Source organism: Culex quinquefasciatus, chromosome 2, assembly GCF_015732765.1.
Source record: "Culex quinquefasciatus strain JHB chromosome 2, VPISU_Cqui_1.0_pri_paternal, whole genome shotgun sequence".
Taxonomy (NCBI): domain Eukaryota; kingdom Metazoa; phylum Arthropoda; class Insecta; order Diptera; family Culicidae; genus Culex; species Culex quinquefasciatus.
In genome coordinates this window covers 156,073,262-156,085,321 of record NC_051862.1, presented here as the reverse complement: position 1 = coordinate 156,085,321, position 12,060 = coordinate 156,073,262, and positions in this window count along the sequence as shown.

The following is a 12,060-nucleotide window of genomic DNA, read 5'->3' as shown; positions in this document are numbered from 1 at the left end:
AAAAAAAAATCAAAAAATCACTTTAAAATGCCCTGTTTTCAAATCTAAGTATGATTTTTGAAAAATTCACATCTCCGGTTTCACATTTTGCACCAATAACTTGACGTACGTTTTTGCAATAGTTTCGAAACTATCGAATGATTTGCCCCGCCTAAACAAGATAAATGATTAAAATCAAATTTTTGTGTTATTCGAAAAAAAATCGAAAAACTGCAAATATTTCGCTGAAATCCAACTTTCAGTGCCTATATCTCGAAAACGGGGCCCTAAATCAAAAAAATTGTCAATCACTTCTCGATTGAAAATACAATTTTACATTAAAAAATTTGGTCCATAAAAAGTTATGCTTGAAATTTAGATTTTTTTTTCCAAAAATCACTATTTTTTTTCCTAAAATTCATTGTTCAGCGGCAGAATTTTTGACCATGTTTCTCTATGGCTCAAAAGTTGCGGATTTTTGTCCCCTAAAACATATCAAAAAATCTCGAAAATAAAAAATACGTATTTTGGGAAAGTGAGTTTTAGTGAAAAAAAGTTGATTAAAAAATCTCCAAATTTTTTTTCCGTGTACCTATTTTTTTTCTCAAAATTCTTCAACAATATCTACAACTTTGCCGAAGACACCAAATTGATCAGAAAATTCACTCAAAAGTTACAGCTGTTTGAATATTTACATACCATTTTTGTATGGACAGCTGCCAAAATTGTATGGAGACTTGTATGGGTGAACCAATGACGCAAATTAGCTTATTTGGTCATAGGGAAGGCCCCCACAAAGTTTGAGTCAAAAAAAAATACGAAAAATAAAAATGGTCGAAATCGGCCGATTTCGTAGAGAGTTGCTCATTTGTTTCATGAGCAATTCTCTACGAAATCGGCCGATTTCGAGCATTTTTATTTTTGGTGTTTTTTGATTTCCTATTTTTCTAGCAAATTTTCGGAACTTTTTGAAAAAAAAAAAGTTTTTACTCGAGTGTCATTGTCACTATTTTTACAATCTTGAAAACGGGGCCCAAGTACTTTTCGATTGAAAATTCAATTTTACATTAAAAAATTTGGTCAAAAAAATGTTATGCATGAAATTTTGATTTTTTTTTCAAAAATCACTATTTTTTCTAAAATTCATTTCTCAGTGGCCATGACACCAAATAGCTTTTTTTGTAGTAGGGAAGGCTCCAAAAAAGTTTGAGCTAAATAAAAAATCAATTAGAATTCATTTCCGGTTTTGGAAGAGAATTGCTCACTATTGAAAATGGTGACAGATTTTGTTACAAAAAAGTGTTATTTTGTTCCTGATTAAATTCACCTTTTTACACATTATTTAGGTAAAATTACTCAAAAAAAAAGTTATATTCAATCAGCCTAATTCAACCTTACTAAGTTCAACTTTTCTTTTGGGAAAAGGATAAAATAAGGAGTAAACATATCATTTAACCATTTACAAGAAGACATTAGACAAACTATTTCCGGGATCGATTTCCAAAAAGTGGGCTAACCGAACCGTGTGGGAATCGGCTCAAGCCGCGTGTTTGATGCATATGAATGTATGGCAAATTATGGTTTATGGCTTGAAGCATGAAAGCGTGTGTGTGTGTTCGCGGTTGTGATGGCCCAATAACATCCTGCGGCTGTGGGTGGATGCGTAATGATATGATTAGTGAAACATATGCTGTTTAGTGTGTTGAATTGTTGGACGAAGGTTTAATGAAAATAGATATTTTTTTTAAATTGATAGAGAAAATTGTTCTGTTTGTTTGAAAACAATTAAATCATAAATATTTGTTTTTTAGCTCCACTTAGCATCGAAATGGGACATTGGACCGTTTTACTTTACGTATTTGGACTGTGAAGTGCTTTCTATGCAAATTACGCAGTTTTATTTTCGTATGAATTCAAATTGGAAAGGATTTTAAAGTTACAAACATGTCCTAATTTAGCCACCTCCCCCTAAACGTTCAAACATATTTTATGAAATTTGATTCAATTGATCGATCGTGCTTGATGAAGCAAATGATTCGCGTTTATATTTAGCAATTTGGTCAAGCGATAACAGGATTGTGTGCTGTGGCCTACAGTGTCCAGTCGCACAATAATCGAAATTGAAGGCTTTAAATTGGTTCGATAGTTGAACTGCCAGTTGCGGAATTTTCCGATTAATAACTTACCCCAAAAGTGGAACACGGCAGCGGTGGCGGCGAGTTGGCTGCTCAGGTCAACTTTTGTTGGAGATTTCCAATAAACTTTCCACGTGAAAGCTTGAATCTTAATTCTAATTATTTGCTTATCATCTTTCATAGCTGCTTGCTCATATCGGGGTGCACATTTCGATGCAACTTGACGCAAGTTTTTGGCATGGTGGCGACAATCTAATAAAGTTTATAGGTAATTTCACAAATCTGATCTGAAATGACGAAACGAATAATTTTTAACTCATTTTAAAAAATAATATAAAAATAACAAAATTTATAGAAGAGTCAACACCATAACCTTGCTTATCCCGAGAAGCCGTTCATGTGTGAGCAGAAGTTTATTTATGCTCACGGAAGCATACGGAAAAAGCTTGGCCGATGTCGATTCCTGTATCGTTGCATTTTCCACTGCATCAGTTCGGATATTGGAGAAGCACCGTATTATGAAAAGCTTCTAAAGATGGTTGGGTGATTTTCCCTCCCAAACCAGGAGGGGGAATGCTCGTTTTGGTTTAAAACGGAGTATCTTAAGTTAAGCAAAAAATGTGAAATATTGTTATCAAGTAATTTCTTCATACACGTCTTAAACAAAATTGGGATAAAAATAAATTCAATTCTATTAGTAAAAAGTTTTATGAAAATATTTTGTTAAAATCCCAAACAAGTCCACCGTCCCCTCATCGGCAAGTTGTGGCAGCACAAGCATTTGAAGCCACCACCCAAAAACCAAGATGTTATAAGAAAACAATCCAAATGAAAAGCTAAACCGGCCACATTATTGCCCCTCCACCACCAGCAGAACCAGCAGCCACCGTATAATGCTGAAACTTATTTCACAGTTTATATTTACACATTTCACATTAAAACTGTAAGTGAGCTGGAAAAGCTACGAAATGCAGCTATGGTATGCTTGCTGCATCGTTTAATTATAAGGTGGGGAGAAAAGATGAAGTTTTAGATTATGGATGTAATTTGATTTGGGATAGCTGTTTCTATTTTTAAAATGTAGGAAGTGAATGTTTTGCTATAAAGTAATTTTAAAGGATTTTTTGGTAGTTCAGAACTTACTTTCAAATTCCACTCATAAAAATGTCACTTTTTATTCCAAAACAGTCATTAAATATGCCAAATAAAAAGTCAAATTGAAATTAAGTAACATGAGAAACATGCATTTTAAAAATAAAACCGAATAAAACACAGTAAACATTTTCGAGAGAGCTGTTATTCAATTATAAAAAATCTGTTTTCGGAAAAGTTGTAGTTTTCTCAAGAAAGTAATGATGACATTCTTTATAACTACAGCCATCCCTCATATTCGGAACAGTTTACAGATCGGCCAATGTTCAAAAAATCATAGCAAATCGATAATTGAACTTAATGATTCGCTTTTACCTTCATTTGAAAGCTTTTCTTGCGATCTTTCGATTGATGTATAGACCGGCTGTACATTTTTACGTTTTATATCGAGTTTTTAAAGAAAAACTTTGACCCTTGAAATCCACAAATTCGGAACACTTTTTTCTTACGGATGTAAACAAACTTTGGTTCTCTCCCGGAGTACATATTTTTTACAAAATAATGACTTTGCACTCTGAAACCAATAAAACTTAAGCTTAGTAATGTTTTATGAATGGTCTGATAACTTTTTTGTGAAAATATCAGTTAAATTCAGGTGTTCCACAATTGTGGGGGACACAATAACATCCCACAATTATGGAACAGGCAATTTGGAGGCAGTGTTTTGGTGCTCTGGATAAAATAGTCTTGAAATGCAGTTTTTGTTTAAAAAGTATTACTTTTACTACACCCAAAATTCAGAGTCGAGATAATCGTTCTCTCAAAATTTATTGAGGGCTCAGTGCCAAAATCGATAGAATAATGGTACCAACTCACACCATCATAACAAATGAGTTCATTCGTTAGTTGAATCAATAAATCTCCAACAAGTGTCATACATCGACTTCTGACTTCTCCATGGTAACCAAGCTGTGGTGGCCGAGGCAACTAAGTCATTGGATTGGTTTGTCAAAGGTCTCTGGTTCGATTCCCGTTGTCGACACTTTTGGTTTTTTGTTTGACGGATGAACTTTTTTTTGCAAATGAACCTCGAGAGAATAGTTCTATCGCCCATCTCGAGCTGTGTTCTCTGCGTCCGTGAATGGTACCACTATTCTCTCGACTCGAGACCATCATTCTCTCGGACTAGCGCTGCCAGTTTTGGGTGTAGTGAAATAGCTAGATAATGTTCAAATAAAGGCCCTAAAAATAGCAGGGTCGGCAAAAAAGTTGCATTTTGCATTCTATTGACAAATTACAACAAAAGTGTTCCGAATTTGTGGGTGTTCCGAATATGTGGGATGACTGTACCAAAAGAAAAAAAGCATTTTGTATGAAAATTATGGTTTCAAAAACAGGCTTTTTAGGGTTTTTCGCAGATTCTAAAAGTACAAGATTTAAAAAAAGAACAGGAAATTCATAAAATTACATGCAATACACGAGTTTAGTAACGAATGGGTGTAATGACCAAGTTTTGATGAATAATGTGTTCCGCTCCTCAAAATTTCCTCATAAGATCTAGGAACTGAAAAAAAAAAAACAAATGTTGCCCTCCAAAGTCCAACTTTTTTTTCGACATTTTTAAATTTTCCCGTGTGCATTTTTAACAACTTTTGTTCTTGTATTATGTTTTTCTTGTTTCATTTTTAGTGTATATATTTGCATTTATCTTGTTAAGATTTTGTTTATTTCTGACAGTATTTGGCTTACCCTTTCATTACCTTTTTCTTTTAGTTTTTTCATGTTTTTACAGCCACTTTTTAATTTTTTTTTATGTTTTTCACAATTTTTTACTCTAGAATGAAACCATTATCATTCAAGTTGTTTAAAAATGCATAGAGGCATAGTCTGATACAAAACAAACATTACTGCATACTTATTTTTACATATAAAACAGAAATTTCTAGTGAAAAACACAGCCAAAGTTAACCCCAGAAAAAATATATATTTTTTTTACATTGGCAAAGTCACATAAAACAAGTCATACTTCCAACCCTAAAATTTTCTTAATTTTTAAGAGTTCTATTTTCCAATTTATTTATAAGGTTCTTTTTTTTGAAACTTTGATAAAGGCCGCCTAGACGCGAGGTTGGGTTGTTTTTTTTTCATTGACTGAAGGGTTTTATAGCTTTTTAAAAATTTGGGATTTTGAGACCCTAAATCGAAAAAGACTTAAACATTGAAAAACATATTTCCATAAATTCTCTGATATGTTTTATTTATTCAAAAACATAACTGTAATTATGAATAAACCACTTTGTGATAGTTTTTGCAGAAAAAATGCCATAATTGAATTTGGAAATTTTAATTGTTCTATTTTATTTTATTGTTTCCTTGAATTCTAACGACAAATGAACATTAATAAGGTTTCTTGTCATGCTTCATTTAAAAAAATGTGATAAACTGTTTGCTCAGCAATATTTTTTTTAAACCAAATGTGCATTAACTTGAGGTTACGTTAGCAAAAATTCAATTTATTTAACAATCTTCATTATAAATCTTTTTTTTCGTTAAAAATATCGATTTTTGCTGTTTTTGATGTCACTTTAACCAATGTTGTAGCACGAATTAATACTTTTCCAAATCTAATGAAACTTTTTCTAGTGAAAATGACTTCAAATTTGAAAATATTATAGAAAACTTCTAACTAAACTAAACATAATTTCTTGAGGTAGTTTGAACAATTATCTATCAGGTGCAGTATGGTTTCTTACCTAAAGGTTCTTATTATTTAGTTTTGTTAGAAAACAACTTTAACCTATCAATGTCACCCCGGTTTACGGTACTAGATTTGCAAAAAAAAAAAAGTCTATTTGACGTCAAATTTTTAACTGAAAAAATCAATTCAAAGACTTCAAAGGGTGTTTTTCGGAATTGCAAAACATGTGCAATTTGTTTTGCAGTTGAATTTGCAATATACAACTCGTCGCAAAATTTGATTTTTGCAGCGGTTGTCGTATATTTCTTACTCGGTAAGCCTCATTGGATTAATGTGCGACTCGTGCTGAAAAAATGTTATTATTGCAACTTGTTGCATAAACATCTACTTCGATTGCAGTTTTAATTTTATTCGATAATCAAAAAAAAAATCGATGATGTTTTTGATGATATTATTTAATAATCATTTGGCAAAAACAGCACCTTCAATGCACAAATTTTGCTAGCTAGGAAGTGGGATGACCCCTCTTGGTTTTCCATTTCAAAATTTTGTATTTTTTTGCCGGATTCTTTACTGATCTGAAATTTTGAAAATTTGGCTTGCAATTTCAATGAAGATAGCAAGCAACCGAAAACCACTAAAATGTATTAAAAAAAAACGAAGTTGACTTTATAGCTGTCGGCCACCATTGCTAGTACCAACCACTAGTGTCTTCCTTTTTATCTACAAGGACTTCGCCGCCCTGGGCTCCTAAGTGTATGAAAGTATGGCACGGAGCGACGGCGCCGAATACCCATATTTACACAAAGAATTTTAGAGCGCCCGCCGCCGGATTCGAACCAGCGACCTCTGGATTGTGAGTCCAGTGCGCGGTCCGATTGATCCACACGGGCGGGACAAAAAAATGTATTAAATTGTGTTCTTATTCATGTTCAAGTGTAAAGTTAATCCAAAAAACTTTAAAATATTTTTAACATCTGAGATATTCTGATTGACAGTACCGTAAACTGGGATGACATTGATAGAATTTATTTTTTTTTTCAAATTTTATTTAAACGGTAAGATTTTTTTCATGATTGATATTTTTAAATCATGTATTGGGGTAGGGCACACAATTTCCATGTACTGTTTACAAAACAAGTTTTTTTTTAATAGTTCTTTAAAAAATAATTTCGTTGGAAATCGTTATTTTTAAAACCGGGTAACATTAGCTGTCACTGTGTTTTTTACTAATTTAAATCGTTTTAATCGAAAAATCACAGTTAAATGTTTGTTTAACTAAGTTCAATAACATAGTATAAAAAGTATATAAATTTTAGGTTAAGTGAATGAAATGTTCCAAATTTGAGCAAATCTCATTAGAAATTGATTTTTTTTCATAAAAATATCAAGTTTTGTTGTCACCAAATCCGATTTTGTCGCAAGAATCAACAATTTTCCAAATTTGCTATATTTTTGAATTCTGTTTCAATAACATTTAAAACTTGTAACTTAAAAATTAATTCAAATGTTTTCAGTGCAAAATTGTCCAAAAAATTCAATGATGCAGTTCATATTCCGATTCGAGTTCATTATTATTGAGAAAAACATGACACTCTGAGAGTATTAAAATATTGCTATTTATCAATGTTTTCTTAACTATTGTTAAAAGCTCTGGTTGATGTGCACTGTTAGAGCCATAGAACTTATGATTGCAAGCCAACTTTAACTATGTTATGAATCATTTTAAATTCTTTTTGACCTTCCCTTTAATTTATAAGGAAAACATTTAGCTCAGATTTTCCCAAATACTACCTTATTATGTAAATAAAGATACTGAACCGTAAATCACCGATACGTTATAAACTCAGGTTTAAACTATTGATTAGAACCCAGTATCCAAAACCACACCACATCCGATGAAAGAGATAATTAAGGTATGCACCCAACAAAAGACAAAGATCCTCAATTCCCAAACAAGTCATCGATGCAAGTGTTCAGTTCGTTAAACGGATGAAGCCAAACAAACCACTTCACTTGTCTGGATTCAAAGCATCTTGCATCGTACACAGAAATCCTCGTTCAATTCTAGCAACCCCCAAGGATAAAGGAGCTGCCGGTGCTGCTGCCGCTCCACTCTATCGTGTAACAAAAGTCAACCCCAGTCAGTCAAGTTTCCGCTTTCCTCGCAGCAACTCGCTCAGCCAGCAGCGGTGTGTCAGATGATATCGAGTCCTGAGAAAAGATCCTTATCTGCTTTCCCCTTCTCCTGCTCCTCCTGAAATAAACTATTACCTCCGAGAAATGGACGAAGGAAAAGGAGATTAAATTTAAATTTAATTACAGCTCCCAGTACTCCACTTACACTAACTCGCCATCAACCAACAAACGTCCCCCTTTCTTTCCCAGAGTACCCAGCTTTTCCCAGCATCCAACTGAAAGGGGCTGGAGGAGGATAGTTTTCCACGAGATCACATCCTTCCTGACTGCAGCAGCAGCGGTGAAATTGTAGCCCAAAGAAGCTGGCTTCTGTTTCGCGAAAGGATAACTCTTCTTGGCCACTATAGAGAGAGAGGGAGCCCCGGCGGGATCTTTTGAACCTAATTCTGTGGCAGATGGAATGAATATCATGGTTCTTCGAACTTGGAAGGATGGTGGGCATGATTTTCGTTTGGGGAGATTTTGAGTTGAGGAAAGTGCGCACATTTTGCAACAGTTTAAAGTCACGTGATTTTGGATAAAGTATTGCCTTTTTAATTGTTTTGTCACAAATTTAGCAAAGTTTTTAAATAAGTCTCCCTACAAATTTGGGGTAAAGAACAAAGATTTAAAAAACAAAAAACAAAAAACAAAAAACAAAAAACAAAAAACAAAAAACAAAAAACAAAAAACAAAAAACAAAAAACAAAAAACAAAAAACAAAAAACAAAAAACAAAAAACAAAAAACAAAAAACAAAAAACAAAAACAAAAACAAAAACAAAAAACAAAAAACAAAAACAAAAAACAAAAAACAAAAACAAAAACAAAAAACAAAAACAAAAAACAAAAAACAAAAACAAAAACAAAAAACAAAAACAAAAAACAAAAACAAAAAACAAAAACAAAAAACAAAAACAAAAAACAAAAACAAAAACAAAACAAAAACAAAAAACAAAAACAAAAACAAAAAACAAAAAACAAAAAACAAAAAACAAAAACAAAAACAAAAAACAAAAAACAAAAAACAAAAAACAAAAAACAAAAAACAAAAAACAAAAAACAAAAAACAAAAAAAAAAAAAAAAAAAAACAAAAAACAAAAAACAAAAAACAAAAAACAAAAAACAAAAAACAAAAACAAAAAACAAAAAACAAAAAACAAAAAACAAAAAACAAAAAACAAAAAACAAAAAACAAAAAACAAAAAACAAAAAACAAAAAACAAAAAACAAAAAACAAAAAACAAAAAACAAAAAACAAAAAACAAAAAACAAAAAACAAAAAACAAAAAACAAAAAACAAAAAACAAAAAACAAAAAACAAAAAACAAAAAACAAAAAACAAAGAACAAAGAACATTTATGTTCGAATATCGAAAGCCAAGCAACGCCATTTAACAAATTGCTGTTTATAAATGCCTTTGAAATACACATGGCTAAATACCTGATACCATCATTTAAACATAAATGAATGCTAATAAAAGTGCTGTAATCCCCCTTTTTCAACAACTTTTCACCGGTCGCAATTTATTATACCAAACGATAACAATGTTATTATGATCGATGTGTACGGCTCAGCTCATTGTTTATGCAGCTTTACGCGTCAAGGGATTACTCACACGCGAACAAACACATTATTTGCAATGTTTAAAATCACCAAATCCAAACAGCATCACCTCGTCCTGCCATCGACTGCTGATTGCGATTTGTGGCAGAAACTGATTAAAATTGAAAATCGACATATAATGAGTCCATCGATAAAGGGGGGTGGTGGTGGGCCACCCAAGCTAGAAGCTCCCACTAATGGCATTATTAGACGGTTGGAAAATGGAAGCCGAAATGTTTGAATTCACAGCAAAAAATCCGATGGTAAAATCGCATGCAAAAGCATGCACATCACCTTCGTCAAAATAAACACTTAATATTACACACTGCATGTACAATTTTTCCAAACGCAAAAAAAAAGTTGCAACCGACGGGATTCAAACCCAGCACCAATAGTAAGGGCTGGCGCCTTTGCCCACTCGGCCATCAGACCGATGTAAAGCTGAAAGGATAAACGCATATATAAGCTTGACATTTCGGTCAAATAGGTTTCCCATACTGATGAGCTACATATTTCAGGGTGTAAAATCACATAAAATTGTATAAAATAATGCAATATTTATTTTACACCCAGGCCTTTTACACGCAGCTGGATTACTACTTTTTTAGCTGTGTTGGAAATGGAAGTTTTGTTTTGTTGGCATGACCGATAATAAACGGAGCAAATTTCGATGGAATGACACTCTCTTTATGGAGCTTTCGTTACAGTTGGTGAGTGGGAATTGGTCCTAAAGTACCTAGCTTTCAAAATTTGCATAATTTAAGGTGATTTTTATCAAAACCAATTCAATATTCTGAATACGAAAAAATAAATATAACATTTCTTAAAATCAAACCTATTTCAAATTCACATAGCAGTTTCATTGGGCAAGGACGTGTTTTGCTACCAGTTGACTGCGCTTGATGCAATTAGTAGAAATAATTGATTCCCTCGCGCGTGACACTCCCGAATGCATTCGGTAGTGAATTTGAATTTGCGAAGCGATTAATTTTGGAAAATAGTTTCTGACCAGCTTTATAATTAGAGCGAGGATGGTGGATTGTGTTTATGTATTATAGAGCCAATGATTGGACCAGATAACATTTCAGCAGATATCATTTTTGAAATTGAACAATGAGCTATTCAGCATATTTTTGTATGAAAAGTTTTTAACCATATAATCGCAATTTAACCAAATAGTTTTGAATTTGTCTAATCTCAATAATATAACGAAGCGTTACTATGCTAAGGACGAAACAATGTTGTAACATATCGATGAAATTATTTCGATTAACTATTGGACAGTTGAGTTCTAAAATGGGAACAAAAATTCAGTTTTTATACAGATATTTTTTTAAATAACTTATCGCCAAATGAAGTTTTGCTCCTGAAACTTAAAAATAATCACGAATGAAAAAAAGAAAATTTATTTTTGACAATAATAATTTTCAGGGAAATCTCAAATTTGAATGTTTGTGTGTACGTAAATATCTATGTTTTGGGTGAGCGGAATCCGGAAGGACATTAACCAAGCCCACCTCCCCCAGAGCAGCAGCGTGACATAACACTATGCTACTACCCTCCGGTAGTAACAGCCGCCGAGTTGTAATCCGTACAAAACGGGCTTGTTTATGTGTTTGGATGCAATCTGTGACTAAAACAATCCTAGAATATGGTCCAGAGTAGAGTTGAGTTTTAAAACAGCATTTGATGAGAGAGATTGCTGAAGTTGGTGAAATGCACTGAGAGAACTCCAATTCTGCTCACGATTCACCAAGGAGTCCTGAGTGAATTGTGGATCACGTTTGTTTAGCAGGGGGAATGGAGCTGATTCATTTTGAAAGTGAAAGCTTCGATTTTCAGAGGTAAAATTACACATTTTTTTACATAACAGATGTACCCCTTCCCAGATGTAATATACCCATGATTTTTTACTGTGTAGTTCCTGTTATAACTGATAAAGTGAACAGATTTGCAACTTAGAAGGTTTTGAAACAAAATTGATTTTTTTAGTCATTATTTAACTCATGGGCTTATCCGGCCGATGTTCTTTGTTCAAATAGCAAAACGAGCTTGATTGAACTTAACAGTAGCCTCTAAAGTTTAATTGGGATTGTTGTTTTCACTATATAGTCTTGGCATCAAAAATAAAACGTGATAAAACTATCTGAAATTCAGGAAATAATAACTAAAAACTAAAAACTAAAAACTAAAAACTAAAAACTAAAAACTAAAAACTAAAAACTAAAAACTAAAAACTAAAAACTAAAAACTAAAAACTAAAAACGTTTGATTTTTTCAAATTCATTTCAGCCCTCCTCCACCCAGAGTCGAGGAACATAAAACATAAAACATAAAACATAAAACATAAAACATAAAACATAAAACATAAAA